Genomic DNA, 20,002 nt, shown 5'->3' on the forward strand with positions numbered 1-20,002 from the left:
GAAATTTGTTTTGATATATATAAGAAAATATCGAACGACAAAATCATAACAAAAGTAAGATAATAAATCATTGTAATAATATGATGTGATATTTTGATATTTCATGATGGTCATGTTTAATGACGCACACATTAGGTGTTTATAAAACAAACGCATCAAAGTAAGAAATTATACACAGATCTGTCAAATGTTTGTCTAACTACCTCATGAAAACAATAATCAACAAAGATTAACTATGACTACACTTGTCACATAAATAAATCGTCAAACACACTAATAATTCAAAAATATTAGGAACGTACTATCCAACCCTGAATTTATTACTTTAGTCTTCATTTAAATAATTATAGACGCGCGCCGTACTTGTTAGATACTTGACATTTACGTATACTACAAAATATATATCATTAACATTAAATTCTTAATTATCCTCTTCTGTCTGATCAAATTCAACGGTCCCATCGAATGTCAAAACAGTAGCTTAGTGAACTACGTTTAGTTTGCACAATCGGGTAACACTACTAAGGGATGGGGTGGGGTAGAGTAATTAATTACTGCTGCCGCTGACAAGCGAAGGCTGCTAAGTACATGTCGCTTCATAAATAAAACGACGCGGCAGATACAACGTAATCGAAAAATTAAGTGGAACTTTACAGGTAGAGCGCAGTTTGTACAAAGCCTATGAACGTATATGATAGCTAACGAGACAAAATGTTTTCACTTTAGACATGGCAATTGACACAAGAAAAATATCAATTTAATCTTTAAAATCGGGCAAACACATGTGAGATATTAATTGTACAATATACCTGACAATAATGTTCTATTGTAACAATGTTGATCATTTCAATGTAAGGACATAGTTTACCATATTAATAGGTAGGTATTATATAATATAGTAATAAGTAGGTAGTTTATTATTATAATATGTATTTATATAAAAAAAAAAATGTATCCCTGTATTTATATCAATTATCTAGTACCCATAACACAAGCTCTGCTTAGCTTGGGACTAGATGGCGCTGTGTGAATTGTCCTGAGATATTATTATATTATTTAGAAAATATTTGTTTTTTATTACAAATCTATATCTATCAAGATTTCGTGGAGACAAACAGGTACAAAAAGTACATAACCTAACCAGTCTGTAACGAATTTCGTAACTCATACGTCGTCATCAGAGCTACATTAGGTCTCACTGCCAACTCATATACACAGATTTCAAGCACAGTTTTACTAGAATATTGTAGTACTTACGTCCCAACAACACCATTCATACTAGTGGCATTGCTTCAAACTGAAAATGGAAGCTTATATTTGAAAAGGTAGAAACTTTTGTACACGTATTTAATGAATATCCACTACTACTATGCCATAATCCTAAAAAGTTATAATTACATTGATGTTACATACTATCATATCTTATGGTATATGTGGTCCTGAGTTGTAAAATGGTAATCTACCATTTTACAAATCAGGACCACATCAGCTAATTTTCATCTAAATCGATTCATTATCTCACAAAGACATTACGTCTATATGTATTTTTATCTAATTCGAACGGTTACACTCATTATTTGTGTGATCTACATATTTAATAACAGAATATATGGTACATTCATACTAAGACAAATTGTAACATTTATAATATTAGGTCCTGTTTCTTACCAGCGGCACGAGTATCGTATACCTATGGGAATTTCTGTATGTTTTTTCTTACTGGATTACTGACATAATAAAGTAAACCTATATTCGGAATATTTATAGATCCAATAATTTAGACTGCGAGATCGAATCCGATGTTAAGCAGAGCCTATGTTATGAATAGTCGACATCGGATATATTTTTTTGTGAATACATACATAATGTACATAGAAAACACACAGTCTAATACAAACAATCATACTTAGGAACATAAATGTTTGTACCATGCGAGGAATTCAACTCGCGACCATCGGAAGTAAAGCATTGCGCTAAACCGCAAGACCACCGAGACCGATCCGTCAATATTTATGAAGTTATTAAAAAATAAAGAAATTTATAATAAAAAATACGTAACTTCCTTATAACTCAATCTGACATTACACGGACCCACATCTCCGAGTTGAGATTGCCCGGATCATCGTGAAAAGCTGCATGTTATTATATTTAGGATTATGGTAATATATTTAGAATATTTAGAGTTACGCATTACTAAACATATAAAACCAGATACATATAGATTTAATTCACCATAGCAACATCACGAACCATAGTCGCCGTCGTTAGATTATATGAGACAATGCCGTCCATTCATGTGTAGATGTGTCCCAGAAATAAATCACATTTCAATTTAACGCCAAAAGGTGGGGTCAAGGCAAACAGTCCTAACAAAATAAGGATTGTAAATAAATGTGGCTTCTTTTAGCGGGACCCATTCCTTTGTAACTTCCCTGTATCCGTTTTAGTATTGAAAAAAAAAGTTTAGTAAAACGAGGAGAGTTAAAATGTTACAAAAACAGTTAAAACAGATCGACAAAACCGAAAGCGAACGTCTGGACGACTTTAGCCCCATCTAAAATCGAATATTTAGTTACTTGTTCAACTTTTAAGATGTTATTCTATTTTTCTATATATTTTTGAGTATTTTTATTTCAAAGTAACCTTACAACTTTTTATTGAAATAACTGAAAATTACTTATAAATTTCAAATATAAAATACTTAATATATTTTAGAAGGATAAATACGGAAACAGAGAATTAATTAAAGTATAATGATTTGGTCTACATATAATAATAGACATATAAGTCTGTGAGTAATAATACCCATAACTTTACTCACAAAGTTATAAATTAGTTGTTAATAAGATGATCATAGTCTGTATGCGGAGGAAGGATATTTAATTTACTGAATATGAACGATGGATGGAATGTGCACAGACACAGACAGACAAACAGCGCGAATATATGCATAAAAGAAAAGTTAGCTAATATATGACGTTTCATAGGAAACTGTGAAAAAAGCAAGCTAACGTCCAACCCAAATCCAGTAGCAAAGGTAGGTAAGACAGTTATTTTCCAAGAATATTCTAAATTCATTGTGTGTTGGATAATTAAAACAACATGCTTTAAAATAGAATAGACTGTACATATTTTGCTGATCTACATAAGTACAGCTTTTATAGTTCAACGGTTACAAACAGGAAAGAATAATAAGTGAATTTTAACGCCACATTTTAAGATGCCTGTGACTGCCATTACAACAAAAAAACAATGCTAAAAAATATTTATAAATATTTTCATGTTCAAATTGCCTAGAACAATGGTTACTTACCAAACCCTATCAACGTACTACTCTTAGTGGTGAAAAATTCTAGTATAAAATTGTTTATTTGTATAATGTGTGTATTAATTAATAATATCATAATTAATTTTGATCATTTTCATTGTACACAATTACTTTGTTGAACATTATATTAAACAAAGATCATAACCTACATTTTGCTCCGCTAGTCGGACAATTAAATAGGGCATTAGGTAGGTTAGTAGTAAATTATTATTTACAGAAATCTGGCAGTAATGTTCATATTTGTTTGTTTAGTATAAAAAAAATCGTCACCTGTGTAAAAAAGAATCTTAATAATAGACGTGTAATTAAAAAAGTGCGGTCGCCAAACAACCGAGGGGTACAATTTCTACCTGCAGTGCACGCGCCACACAACAAGCATAGTCATAAAAAGATATTTTTTGCTTTCAAAGGCACGATGGGAACTGGCCCAAGTTTTTGTGGTTGTTTTTACAATTTATATCCATTACAATATCATTTTAGAAAATTTGTTATGAAAGTGTACTTATTATATAGTAACTGAGATATATAGTATTAGTACCTACGTGAAAATGAAGTTTTGTACCCCTTTTTATGGAAATTACTGACGGAACGTAAAATTTAGAACAGTTGAAATTTATATACTGAATGAGTACTGAAGGAAAATATTTTGCCTGATGTCAGTAAAGGATTGAATTTAGCGATAAGACTGCGCGTTTATGTATTCTTTTTGTAAATATTTTTCTATGAGCAAAATAGAAGCTTATTAATATTAATAAACGTTTATATGTAGATTATAGTAATAAAAAACATACTACCATGAACTCGACACACACATATAGGTATAATAAGTATTATATAAGTACTTTTAGTCCGGCAATAGAGCTGAGCTTAAACTTAAAAATTACTTATATTTTCTAAATAAATTATTATGAACATGATAGTAGTATGATGTACATTGTATAATGTTAATGTATGTTCTATATGAAAAGCAATGGAATAGATCTACTTCAATCGATGACATCACAAAATAAATCTGTCCGTCTGTTACTGTCGAGGAATCGGATGGCGGGACGCGCCCGGATCCGGTTGTTAAGCCCAATCGAAACTACTATTTTTATTACTCTCGATGTTGGCATAAAAGCTATTTTAACATTTTAAATATTCGCCTGATGGCACATCGCATTTAGATAGATGACGTGATTTTTAATGGTTTCAAGCTACATCAGAAAAGTGTGAAATCTTTTACATTTGGGTCGTTAGATGTTTTATAAATTATGTACTTCCGTCAGATATATTTGTGATTTGAGTAACGCACCAATTAGTCCCGGATGCTTTAAATAGAGTAATAAATAACGCGTAGAAAATAATATTGGAAGATTGAGGCAGAGGAGAAATATAGGTAAAAAAATTTGTGGCTTACAACTGGTACCTTTACGTAAAGATAAAAAGACCAATCTGCATAACATCGTATAACAAAACTCTCTAATCAACCTAAAAGAAACTCCAATCTCTTGTTTTATGAGGAGTTGTTATGATATGTAGATTCGACAAATTCTCTATAATGCATATTATATATATATATATATATATATGACTTTAGAACCTCTAGTACATATATATATTATATAAGTACTACATACAAGGTTCCAGTACATACAAAATCGGTTTACTCACATACAATAAGCCTCTGACGTATTCTCTACATTCATTGAGATATAGCATTTAGTGTTTTACGACACAGTGTCCAATTTCAACAAGTGTCAGGATTGTATCCGGTGGATATACCAAAATCGCTGACATGATACTCTTAAGCCAGTTTAATTCTGTTCGTTGTAGTTTCACGGATTTCAGAGGATCTGAGGATTTTATGCAATTTATTTTAATTACATTTTGATATTACAACGATAGTATACGGGGGCAGTTTATTGGAAGTTACCTTGTTAGGATGAACTCGATGCGTTCCCACGGGGAATCTTCGTGGTTAATTCGAAAAAAGTTAAATAGTGAATTCGTCCCGATGAAATGAGATATGGGCATGTCCATCGTATAGTATCGTTCTATCATCTTCCACTGGTGGACAATCGGCGTATGCGTGAGCGCAGGAGGGTGCACTATTTTATCCATACATATCCATTCTATTAATGATTTATTAAAAAATATTTTAATGGATCTGTAAACATAACCTTAGTTCACAGGAATGGCAATGCATGTGGGATACCACGCAATATATTTTTAGATATTCAGTGAAATCTAATATATTTATTTTCATTCATTTTAATAACTTACTCCTAGTTAGGAAAATGTAATCACTTTCTATAAGACTAACTTATTCGTTATTTTTGTCATATAAAATATAATGATGAGTAGATATCTATTTACATATTGTAACGTGCACAGAACGGCACTTACTATAGTCAGGTAAACTTTGTACATATTATAGGTACACATTGGGACAATAATATAATTATGTATTATATAATATACGAATAGTGAATTGTAATTATAACTTCTAAATGTTTAACACAAAGGTAACTGATGGAGTAAATCCTATCAATTCTTATACCATAAAAAATTATCATGACTGAATCAACAACTTCCTATTTTACAAGTTAGATAATATGTTTACTATAGTTATGCGAATGAATTTATATCTTTACAAATTATTAATTTTTATTAATAATATTTCCTTCACCTTTTAATAATTATATATTATGCATTCGACCCTGACAAATTTGCTTGCTTCCGTTACGTACGTATATAATATAAAATTAATAAAGTACTTTTGCCTATGGTGGCCTTGATAATTTTTATTAATATTAAAGAACAGGTTCAGAGCATGGTAACAAAAATATAAAAAAAGAGTGTCGATCGATTATACTGACATAAATTATTATTATTTGTCGTGGGCAATTGTAATTGGTAATATGTTATGTTTTAAAGTATTAAATTACAAACCAAAATTTTTTACCGAAACTGATGAAAAAGATAAAACATAATACCCATTTAAAAAAAAACGCACGGAATAGTGTTTTAAAAATGATACATATATATGGTAAAGCTATCTGCCACTGTAGAGTTAGAACGAATGACAGAAATTTAAGAAACAATATCCAATAATTATAATTAAACTCATTCATCTTTAAGACCCCAACGTCATACCTAATATATGCAGGTAATTAAAAAATTACTAATATAATTAGTAGAGTCTTAACAGTACAAATATTAATAACTTGAGTTCTGTGTCGCAATAATAGTTCTGTGTATTAATATGTCATTGAAAACCCTGATGAAGGTAGTTGAACAAACTATTCTGAAACACTGTCTTCTAACAATTACGCCTATCGACGGTAACCAGGGTTAAAAGTACCTATTCAAAACGCCGAGTTAGGTTTAAAATTAGTCGTGGTAAGACTTAACTAACAATACCCGATTTGTGACCCGAGAACTGGTAGCTATTTTGCCCAAAGGCTAAGCATGGCCATTCAAAGAGGCAACGCTGCCAGTATCTTGGGTACGCTGCCTCGATGTGCCGCGTTGGATTACTTTGATTGTTTTTTGTAATTGTTTATATAGAAAATTGATATTGAGGAATTATGTATATTTGTACTAACAATATGAATAGGTATATACTAAATACGGCGGTTTACTATATATTAAAATTAAATAGATTTAAAAACAAATAAAAATGACAGGTATTATAATCATAACTAAAGCAAAGGGATAACGTACCACACCACCGGTACAGGAGAAGGGTAACTCGAAATAAAATCTTACTAAGCCTCCTGGACAGCGTGTATAGCATTCCAGTGGGGTAAATATGTCCAGGGCCGGGGGCCGTATTCCATACGGTGACGCAGACAGGCGCGCATGCTATGTCCCGTCAAGTTCGTGAATAGCGTTCCTACAGGATACAGACGCCGATTCGGAGTGCAAATTCAGAAGACGTATTATATGGTGTGAGTGTGAATAGTAAACATTGTAACGGGCTGCTTGTCCCTTTTTAAATAAAAATACAATTAATACTGTAAATAAAAGTTTACTAGCTAATCTAATTAATTTGAAAAACCTATCACGATGCACAGTTGATTTTGACATCTTGATTTATAAATATAACAAACAGTAATTTTGTATTTCATTATCAAAACATAAAGAAATTAGTAGTGGTAGAGTTTATTCAAGATATTTACGCAATATTTTGTGTGTGTAAGTATCGCATTTTGTTTGAGTGTTTCTCTTTCTTATCTCTCGTTAAAAATGTTGCCTTTACACAAATATGTTACCTTTGCGACCACACGCATGCAATTGACATGTTAGTAAGGAACGGAATGTCCTTTTCTATTGGGGATAACTCTGTCTAACATTGTCTTCCAATACTAAAATATTCCAATACCTTTCATATTAATGCGTAGTTATAACGATTAATAGCAATACGAATTGTTTTGTAATAATAATTTGTGAGGTTAAATGTGTATTACTCGTCGTTCTTATTAGATAGAAAAAACCATGTCTATATTTCTCAATGAAATATTTCGTGCACATAAACTTATACAATATAAATATCTTTACGATTTTATTACGTAGACAAAAAATCGCTTGGAAACAATATTGTAGGAGCATCCTATTGAAGCCCACGTAAATACATCCCACTCAATGGGTGAATGAAAATAATATGCCTTTTCACTGTAGAAAGTCTACTAAAAGTTTGTTCTCCAACATCTAAATATTATTTAATATTAATAGAAGTTATTCAAAAGAGTCCTCTGAAGGTCGTTATTAAGAATAATGTCTCGGTTTCATTTTAAAGTATCAATGATCTCTGTTTCGACTCTCTGCCCACATCTTTAAAATCAGCTGTTTATAGTAGAGCCTTTTGCTGTATCTCTATTTCTTTCTGTACTTAATCTGACTACTTATAAACTGTCCCCAGTTCTCTTACCCTCTATACTACTGCAGGTTTGTGAATAGTATGACTCTGGAAATAGATGGTGAGTTTCCAATTTAGTAGACGCAAAAGGGTAAGCATGTCTACGTATAGTATAGTAATACAATACGTTATACGCCAGTATGACATTTCATAAGCATCAATATTACTTCTTTAATATATCAATAAACACGTCTGTATCAATAAGTAAATGCTAATATCGACCGTTCACAAATCAAGTAATAATCAGGGTTTAAACTAAGTATGAATCCGTGTTAACAGGCCGTACCCACAACTCGGGAAGATCGTACGAGACCGGTTATGTTAATGTCGAGTTCGCCGAGAGCCCACAGAGGTCGAATTCTGTTGTGTAATATGAATAAATATTGTTTAGCGCGAACCGCTTCTACCGGTGCCTACTCTGAGACTTTTATTAATTTCTATACATACATGGATATAACAAATTCAATAAATTCACCGCCATACTTAAAGTCAAATATGGAATGTGGAATGTCAACTGACATTCCACACACAACACAATGACAGTAAGTTTATTGATAATAATTATTTATGATTATCTCATCTAAGATAGGGGACATCCTCCCCTGTGATCGATCCCTCATCCAATTCGAATTATCGCCCCCTATCGTCCGGTGAAGCCAGGAAGGTAAAGGCCAGCTGCGATCAACAAAATTGGAGTAGTCCTAAAAAAAGGAGACAACATAATTTAGCAATTTATTTTAAAATTAACATAAATAAAAAAACAAGTAGTTTTATGTAATTCAATTGGTAAACAGATTATCAACCGTCCTGATTGAAAACATTAGACATGACACCTGACATTCATCATGTGACCTTCCAGCGTTGCTATTTCAAAGAACTAAAGTGTCAAGCGTAGGTGTTCCACAATTTCTCTCGTCCTTGTAACTGAAATACAACTTATAAGTTTTAGTACCAATTTATCACTTTATTTGGATAATAATAAGATTAGATATCAGTGGGTGTAGCGAAAGCCTCTTAATATTACTCAATAAGTGATGAAATTTACCTTTTGTACTTACACACAAAAACAGAATAGGAGTGCATCGCAGGTTCGATTTCTCGCAGGATACAAACATTTGTATTCATGAGTTTGATTGTTTGTACTGGTCTGAATGTTTTCTATGTATTTATTGACAAACGAATATGTTATTTTGTAAATAATTCATGTTTATAGAAGAAATGTATTTAAATACCTATTTCTAATCGTTGTTTAGAACCCAAAGTACAAAGTCTGCTTAGTTTGGGTCTAGACTAGACAACATTGTTCTGGATTATTATTATTATTTGACTGTATTTTTAAGTATTTTCCTGTATATTGTTTTGTTACAGGTATCGGAGATTTTCGTTATTTGTTAGTGTTAGTATAATTGCAGAATCTTTATTGGAATTAAATACTTAAGAAATCACTACACTGATTTATGAAGTAAGTAGGTATATTTATGATAGGATAGGCAGGTGGAAAGGTAGAGGTTTATACGAAAGTTGTTTAAGTATTAGTTGGAGATAAACTATTCAACCAAGTGTAAAAAGCTTTCACGCAGTCAGGTGCTAAAGATGAAGTTTTATGAACTGTAAATACCTACACTCGTCATATTCGTATACATGTACTAAAATAATACAAAAAGTAAACTATTGATTTACTTTTATCATTCATGGAAAATATTATGTAATTGTCGTTAATATTATGTGTACATACAACTGACGGTAGATTTTACATATCCTAATAGACCATACATATAATATCTTAATTATTACCTACATACATATATTATCTTAAACATATAAATCAATATACTTAATAATATAAAATAGATGATCTTCTTCATAAGTAAATATACATAACTCGTTACAAAAAATACAAATTTTTTTGTAGGTACACATGTGTAGTTTTCATAAACGAATGCTTCCAGAGACTAACTATATAAAACTATATAACCCACTACACGAACTCATGAAATTCCCACTCTACAGTATTAGCAAAGAGTTTGCTTTACGAGTTACGCTTCATACAAGTTAGAAAAATTCTCATTCAAATTCAAAACAACTGTGTATTCTAAAATAACATTCGATATATTGATGAAGTACAAATATTATAACATTTGTTTTGGACTTTAATTCGAAAGAAATATTGAAGTAACTGCGTTATGGTAATCGTGTTGCGCAGACACTGCTACATACACAAATATTTGTTTGGGTTTTAAGTAAAGCCGTTCATTATCCGCGTTTATTTTGTAAATTAGCATAGTCTACCAATGAACTGCCTATTCATCATTTTTTATTTAAAACAGACTCTCTGATACTTTTTATTAAGCATGTCTGTTTATTTGTTATTATAGTTAGGTATTTTCGCGATTTCATTACCCTAGTCGAGAATTTTCCACGCATGTATTCAGTCCATTTAAACTGGAAACTGATACTTTATCTGGAACTATTCGACAAATAACTAAATGTAACATATTTAAAAAATATATATACTTAAAAAATTAAGTTAATTTCACTTTTCAATACAAATACCTACTTAGCTCCGTAGTTTTAAAGTATTGATACAGCAATACTTTAAAACTACGAGCTAAGTAGGTATATAGTGATTTTCATGGTTATATTTTTATGTCTCGTTTAGACATCGTATATGATGTACAACCGTGTTTGTGCGTCATCATTCGCTAATATTGCCAAGAAACATTAATTTCCGCAAGTAACTTGATATTTCTTAAAGCAAACATACAAGTAGGTATTATGCAAACGCAAAGGACTCAAATTAATTCTTGCGTCTCCAATGACAGCGATGATTGTGTTGAGAGAGAATATTTCATATTTTCTTAAGGTTTCAATAGTAAAAGATAACGAAATTACTTCAATCATAAAGTATAAATTCAATTATATTTTTACCGCTCAAGCCTGTGAATTGCTTGAATGAAAACATCTAACAATATTATTTCCACGTCTCAAAATCTAAAAATAAATTTGTACGAAGTAAAAACAAGGAAACCGATATCTAAAACCCACAAATGCGCAATTTTAATTGTTTTTATAAGTCCAGTCAAAAGAATGAATAAATCCGTAGAAAGCCGCCGACACCCCCACAACCATTTTCAAACCGGCAAAGTTCGCTTAAAATCTGCGCAGACAAGAAAATCCGCAGTTTTTAGCACTTCAAAGTAGAACACAAAATTGCATTGCATATCTAAAGCGCTATTCACACAGCTTACAAAAAATGGTTCTGTGCAATTTTTATAAACTCGTTTACATCTTACTCTACGTCAAACGTATCCCTGCCCTTACTGACCGTCAGTTATAATGTTGTCGTTTTCTTTATAAAAGGAAAGTCTGGATATTAATAATAATAGTCATATGATAAATAATAGCGAATTCTATATAGCACTGGCCGGTTCTGATATTATTTGCCTTGATATGTGTAAACATAACGAATGGAACGGCACAACTCGAGAAGAGAAAACGCATACGTCCGTTCAAGTCTGATGCTGGGTTAAAGCAAGTAATTTTATGTCAACAAGGCTCGAGAAACAAAGGTGCAAAATACAAATACTCTCGAGGATTGAATTCAAAATATGACATTCACACATACTTATTTCACAATAAAATTGCTTTTATTGTTCCCTGATTTCTTTATAGAATATACAAGGTTATAAAAAGTATTCGATTAATAACAAGCAGATACATGAAATCCTGATTTATAAAATATCCACATATAATGCAACTCTGCGTATAGGTATGGGGCGCTGGTGAGGACACTAATCCATATTCATCTACTAAAAAAGCCCGTATTTTTTTATCATAAAGGCATTAGTGATTATTATTATCTAAAATATGTTCAAAGTCAAAATTTATATTTGCGTTAGTTTAACAATTTAATATAAGTCTGAATTAAGAAACAATTTTGCGCATTCCATTAGTACTAGAGTACTTGGAGGTCGTACAAAAATAAATTAGTAACCCCAGTTTACTCCAGCCGCGTCAGATGTAAATTGATTTATCCTCACATCGACCCTGGAACCTCTATTTCTTTTTTTACTGCTGTGTCTTAAAGAAGTGGGAAACATTTCCAGTTCTAAAAACGTTAATATTTCAACCCAAGTTAATGCGCAAATATTTTTTAACAAGCTGTCTATGGAAAGGGGGTAATGTAATTCTCTTGTATTTTTGGAGCAACGTGTAGCCTTGTTGGATTATAATGAATGTATTATTACAGTCATCTTAGTTGTAGTAGTAAATTAAATCATATAAGTAGATATAAAATAAGTATTGTTGCTGTTGATAGCTTAGGAAATTATATATATTTTTTATAATTAGTGTGAGCATGTTTGACCGCAAGCTCACCTGATGTTGAGTGATGATGCGGTCTAAGCTGTTATATAAAAGCAAGAATAATGCAATTCTAGAAAGACCTCATGTTGCAAGAAGCGTAATGTTGTAAAACACTGACGCTGGGAGAATTTTGTTTATACAAAAAATCGTATCGTTTATACTTAAAAGTTTACAAGATGTAACATTATATGAGTAAAAGATATTTTGAATTTATTCGTACTACATATCAAACCTAAATATCTTTACTTACTTATAATATTCTACTCGTAGTGAGTCAAACCTACCGTCAGTTGGGAATCCAGTGACATCGAGAAGCATCTATACTACGTAATGTATGATTTATACAAATATAAATTCGCAAATTGAAACGAATTATCTAAAACTAAATTAAATCTCTGTACTTGTTAATGACTATTATAATAAAACATATTAATCTATTGTGAAATGTGAACTCTACTGATCATTGAATTTTAATGTATTGTGTAGAAAATTAAAAAATATATATACATGAGTACAAAAAGTTCAAGAAAAACTGTTACAAATTAAAATTACAATACAAAATTATTGCGACATCAGTAAACAAATAAAATATAAAAAGAAAGTAATAAAAAATATTACCACCATCTCTACTGTTTTGCCTATACTTATTACCAAATCCGCTGCGTACTTTAATGTCAATATATAATAATTTAATAGTCACTTTCTACCATGCACGATTATACTATGGAATCTACTTGCAGCGGGATTTCGAACTGATATGTCATTGAAACCTTTAAGATAAGCGCCAACTTGACAGGGACGTTACTTTAATAGAGTATTTATTAAAAAAATATTAAATCATGGTGGTATGTATTATTACATACTATTATATTAAAATTAAAATAAAACATTCTACAATGCTCTTTATTTCTATGTTTGGAGATGAAAACATCGGCAATTAAGAAGGTCTCTACTTTTAAATGGATGATAAGGATTGGTTGATGACAAGTTAGTTAGCCCATTATGGCGAGTCGACCTGAAATTATTCATGATGATTTTGGGATTGTGAAGGAGGAAAAACGTGGGGGTTGATTTGATATGGTACATTTCTTACGATGGGTTCACTAGTTCCAACATTCCTGACAATCCCCTTTCACCTAAACAACCTCAATTATTACCTTTTTTATAAGCTAAAAGCTGAAGCTTGAAGAAATGCACCACCTTAGTTACCCATTCTTCCGGAAGAGACATATACAGGAGTAATGAAGTGGGCCAAATAAGGATAGACAGAAATATCTATGTTAATCGATATTAAATACTTTAGCGCACGAATGATACTTACGTCTAAAGGATCTAAAAACAAAAAAAGAAATTCAGTTCAATGTCTGTAACAATAAGTGTCTTTATTCTCTGACTCACATCTACCACATAATCCGTGAGAATCCTCTGTAACCAGTTTGATCTACTCCTGAGTTTCGTGTCTTCTATATCTATGGGATCGTTACCCCAAGTTTACATTGACGTGTGTCAACAATGTTAGTACTAGATAAGATTCGTATCGTCACTCCCCATTATTAAAACGTTCACACAGATCTCATGATTTTTATATGTATTTACCTAGTATTAGTATATTACATACTACGGCCTCGATAATGTAGTGGTTTAGCTCACCGCCTCACTTTCGATTTTCGCAGGTTCGATACTGCGCATGGTACAAACACTTGCATTCATAAGTATGATTGCAAGTGTATTGGTTTTCTATGTATAATATGTTTACGTATTTACATAAAAATGTATTTATAACAGTTGTCTAGTACCCATAACACAAGCTTTGCTTAGCTTGGTCTAGATAGCGCTATTTGAATTGTCCTGGATGGTTATTATTAGTATTATTTCTTCCTTACAGTAAAGGCGATATTTACATGGAAAACTTTAATTAAAATATGTGAAACGATTTCTTCACGGTCAGTAAAATGAACGTGGTATACATAGTGTTGTCGGGTTTACAATTTATTATCTACTAGCCGACTCCGAAATTTCGTATCCGTACGTCGTGGTATTTCAAATACCTATACTTTATTTATAACTTTTTAGTTTGTAAATCGACTGGAATAAAACAAACATTATTACATTTTATGTGAATACTTATCATAATATACCAATAAAAACCACAGCAAAATCCATTCAGAAATGACTGCACTCTAACACAGAGACAAAAATTTAGAAGTAAGTACCTGGATAAAAGTTTTTTTTTCAAATATTTCTATGTATCCACAGTCCACAGTGATCGTTTATATTTATATTGCATATAAGACTAGCTGCCGAATGTAGCTTGGTCAGCGTCACATTTTGCCCGTTTTTATAACATTTGTCATTGCATCTCCGCTCGTGGAGTAGATATACGTACATATCTATTACCTTCCACGGTAAGTGGGCTATCCAACACAATAAAATAGGATCAGCAGTACCGGAGATTATGCCGAACATCCTAAGTTTAAAACTTTACCTGTTTATTATATTAGTAGTACCCAATAAGTAAGAATTCATTGCAAAAATACTTCAGCTAATGACCATTACATTAGTTTGGATTGGACGATCTTGTTAGTCGTTTGGTTGTTATTATAATAAACAAAACATGGCGCAGGTAATCCTACACGTTTACAAATGATACGTGGTCATTCCGTGCCGCAATTAACAAACATATCGGATGACTAAAACGAATACCTTCAATAATAATATACTTGGACGATTCATTGGACTGTATGGGTAACTAAACGATGAAAACACGTAGATAGTATGTTATAGTAAAATATGCAGCTGCAACCCACGATGAGACAATGAATTTTCTATCAAAAAAAGATGGCATAAAAGGAACTGTTTTACAATTATAAAATTAAAAATTAAGAATACAAAAGGAGTTTTCGGCGGTCGGCCGCCAAGAATATGATGGATATTTTTAGCTGTTGAATATTAATGAAATATGTAACTATATACAATATACATTTTTAATACCACTGCGAACAGCTGCCAATCTGTCAAAATTGATTTTAAACATATTTGATAATCAGTGAAATAATAGTATTAAAATTTTCAGATGGTTAAATAGTGAGCAATTGTTAGTAAATATAATTTTATATATTATCTGTAAGCTTGGAACTTTGTTAAAAGTAAGGACAGTATACCTACAGAGTGGAGATAAACTTACTTAATGTGTTATTAACTAGGTAGGTACTAGGAAGAAAATTAACTCGATTTTTTTAATAATAGACATTTTATTAGGAACTCCACCAAATAATTATTATAGTTAATATAATGTCTACTCAAATTAAGAAATCTCAGAAATAAAAGCAAATAAATAATAACTGTATACAATGTTATAAGTTTACTATTTAAACTATACATTTACTATTTATATTTCTTTACATTCTTTCATAGTCGGACCACTCTACATTTCAGCTTACAACATCTTTATGCAAGTGACGCCGCTGCCTCTATATCTTTAATTCAGCAAATTCCGGCATAACAAAGAACTAGGATATTGAATATCCTGTTTATAGTAAGGGAGCCACTTTTCTGATACATGCATAAAATCAACGCAATTCTATTGTTTAAATGATTACAGGAAATCGTCAATCTTTGTAAGATGACCTTAGGCAGTTGGAACTAAGTACTTAACTACCTACTCTTACCAGCAGTTGATTAAATATGCAGTGAAGGACTAGATATATCATTGGATAAAGTCGAAACAACTGATCTAATATAGAGAAACATATATCATCATTGTTAAAATATTCAGAAAATTATCTTATTCTATTTATATTTGTGTACCTGCAATAATTTTAATCAGATTTACAATAACGATAAATGGACTTGTGCATGTATAAAACTATCCTGCTTTTTAGCACACGGTAAGTAATTTAAGTACTTACTTATAAATATTTCTAATGTCGTTTCTGAATAAATAATTTTATCGTTGTTGTAATAACCATAGGTCTCTTTCTCTTTCAATAATTTTGAGGCACACCAACATCCTTGCACCCTACAACGTATTTGAAGATGTCATCACTCCATCTCCATCATTATACATATCGATACTTTACTTCAGGAATAGGAATGAGTGTGTTTGGTGGACATTAAACATAAGAGATGTTGTAAGTTAGTTGTTACTGGCACACTATATTGATTTTTTTTAGAAAAATAAAAAGTTTTTCAATTACTTTTTTTATTAACTTGGCGCCAAAAATTTTAAGAATTAAATATTGAAAATGGAAAACGTCTTGTTGTTTTATCTAGGCGGCCTTTCATCAACGTAAAAGTTAAATCAAGAGCATATAATATATACAAGTCGGTATTTGGAACATCTTCAATGAAAAATAAGTCAAGATGTACTTACATCTTAACTATTGTAAGTTAGGTAGGTCGATAATAGTTTATCTCTTTTCGTTTGTCTATTTTTTTTGTCCCACCACTATAAAAATAATTGTTCGCTACTTCGCTGCCACACACCACTATAACATCGTTAACTACTTAATACCAAAACAGACAATAACTATACCTATCTCAACCGAAGTACGTTGCAATATAGGTTAAAATAAGAAAAAAGCTAGGCATACAATTTAGCTTTTAAATTTACGCTCGCTCGAAGCCAAGTCCACCACAAATGAATTGATGCAATTCACTGATGTAGGTAGGTGGGTACCTATTTGGTAGTATTTATGTATGTATTTACCTATAGACATATTGTCTACATTTGAAAAATGGCATATATTTATATGTTACTAGGACAAAGATAAAATAATGCAGGTTCAACATATTTCGATCAATGGGGTCTTACATGATATTTCAATCTATTCCTATAGTATGGATTCATACTAATTTTAATTAAATTGAAAATGAAATTGTACGACGGATAATAGCTATCTATTGTATAAAAAGAGACTAAGTCGTGAAAAACTGGCAATAATCTACAAGCAATTTATCATCAATTGACTTTCCACTTAATAGCCATATGCCTAATAGCGTTTATCGTTTGCTCACTAAATATTGACACACGCATGAAGGAACAATTGCCGTAACCACCTAAGTGAATAGATACTTTAATGTCACATGTCAAATATAGAGGTGGGGGGATAGATAGCCACTTTACGTAAACAATTTAAGTATAATTTATTAGTACTAATATTATAGTGGTATGTACCTATATTTAAAAAACTGAGTAGTCGAAAGTGCTAATATTTTAGTTTATTTATATAAAGAATATTTGTAGTTTATGTCAAAAACAACAGAATTTGCGGAGAATAGCTAGTTTTATTTGTTTTGAGCATCATACAATTGACACTTATCCAGTTATAAATGAATATTATTTTCTGCAATATCTTCAGCCGGTGTAGAAATTTGTACTAATGTTGATAATTACTTTCATAATCTAGTGTTTACTTGTAACCACATCACAACTTTACATCTCATCTTTTGTCTTTTTTTTAAACATAATCTTATTTGAATCTAATCATGTTATGATAAGCTTCTAATTAAGTAGATAAGGAAGCTACCCCTCGATTTACCTATTTGCGATACTGTAACTTAGGATTACAACATTCACGATACATTTAGAACTTTATGATAAGAAGCTGTAACATGCACAAATTACTAAAAATAATCCAGGTGACCTTTATCGAAAAAGGTAGGAAACTGCTAAGTAAAATCTCTATTATTATAGTCAATGAAATCAACGTATACTACAGTATACGTACAACCTCCCATTCAGTATTTACACATACATAGATACTGTACTATCTAATAGAGCGCTCTTCAAGGGATATCAGCGGTAAAATTAAATACGTACCTATGAAGGACGAATAACGTGAAACAATAGTCAATGCCATTGTCATGCAAAATGATCTGAAGCGAGAAATGAGTAAATTTGCTTATGAATGTGGTGTGGAAGTTATATTACACACTTCACTCACCTTTGTAAAGAAATCCGGTGCGCGCGCAGCTAATACACCGAAATCCCACAGGTGAACGTTATCCTTGATTTAAAAATCCACAAAAGTTTGTGACGAACCGACAGAACGGACGACGTTGCTCTCCGAGGGCACTCGTGCGATTCTTATTAACAACGCACCACGACACCAGGTAACTGGTAACCACACGGTTGAATGTTTGTTTATAAAATTATAAGCAACTTATTAATAATTCCGATGACCCGCACTGCGCATGCCCGTGCAACACGCGCCCCGTTTGAATAAGGTTATGTTTTAAGTTGTAAGCACCACCAACTTCACACTACCGGCACACTCACTAAACACAAGTTTCCAATATAAATCCTATTAGAAGAAATCCGGCGCAACTTTTCCGACAACGGCCACAATACACCGATCACGGTATGAACTTTTCAACTTGTTCTCACGAGAATTCCTTGTTATTACCACTGTGAAAACCACACTAGCTCACCTTTTTGATGATCTGCCGACTCTATCTGAGGCAAATGAAGGCCGTGTATGTATAATAAACACTTGAAAACTCCGGAACCGGTAATAATATGATTCCGCACGTGAACTGTCAAAATAATTTTTTTGTAAACACAGCAACACCCGGAACTCACTCACTGACGACGACACATTTCATGTTTATAGCGCCGTGAGGTCCGAGCGACAAATTAAACGAATAGAAAAGAAAATAAACGAAGAATACTAAGGTCGTCGACTGCAAAGCCGAGCGTCCGACACTCGCTGAGCGCTGTACTAAACGCGAGAGGCCGCGCGACCCGCCGCGCCCCGCGGTCCTCTCTCGCCCCGCCCGCGTCCTGCGACCCGCGCCTATAGAATGTATGAAAAACGTAATGTACGAAAAAATCTGAAGAGTGCATGCATGTATAGAAAGAGCAGAAATGGCCATTAACACTTGGAGGACGGCGAAGTGAAGTGGCTCAGCATCTTGTTTGTTTGGGTAGGTAGTTAGTTTTTGCGTGAGTTGTCGGCTGCGGTAGCGGCGGCGGCGGCGAGGGAGACGGGGGCCACGCTGGAGGCATGACATTCAATTAATCCGACAACACGTGCGTGATGCACCCTTCGGTATATCAGAGCTATCATTGGATTCATTGAGCGATAGAGTAAACTTTAGTCAATAATACACACACTCAATATCTAGTTACTAATTTTCTCTATTGAAATAAATTATCATTTGGAATATAAACAAATATCCAAGAGAAAGTAGGCATACGAATACATTTCAGTGACATAATTACTATTAATTTCAATGCGATACCTATAGATCAAATGAAAAACATTAAAACAGGAATGATTTAGTAAAGCTTTAGTAAGACAAGTATATAAATGTAAAAAATATAACCATATGTCTTATACTACTGCAGTTATGCGATACATTTTAAATATAGGTTTTTAATTTAAATGCTAATAAATGAATCT

At 32.1% G+C, this 20,002-nt stretch overlaps 1 protein-coding gene across 1 annotated transcript in view; it reads right to left on the reverse strand.

Annotated features, from left to right (window-relative positions):
- LOC131843702 (polypyrimidine tract-binding protein 1) overlaps positions 1-19,310 on the reverse strand; it is a 455,306-nt gene extending 435,996 nt beyond the window's left edge. The window contains exon 1 of the mRNA XM_059192399.1: positions 18,542-19,310. The gene's annotated coding sequence lies outside the window, so the exon portion shown is untranslated. The remainder of the gene's footprint in view (positions 1-18,541) is intronic.
- Positions 19,311-20,002: the final 692 nt, after the last annotated feature.

This window comes from Achroia grisella, unplaced genomic scaffold (assembly GCF_030625045.1).
Source record: "Achroia grisella isolate CSIRO2021 unplaced genomic scaffold, CSIRO_AGI_Agris_v1 utg327, whole genome shotgun sequence".
Classification (NCBI taxonomy): domain Eukaryota; kingdom Metazoa; phylum Arthropoda; class Insecta; order Lepidoptera; family Pyralidae; genus Achroia; species Achroia grisella.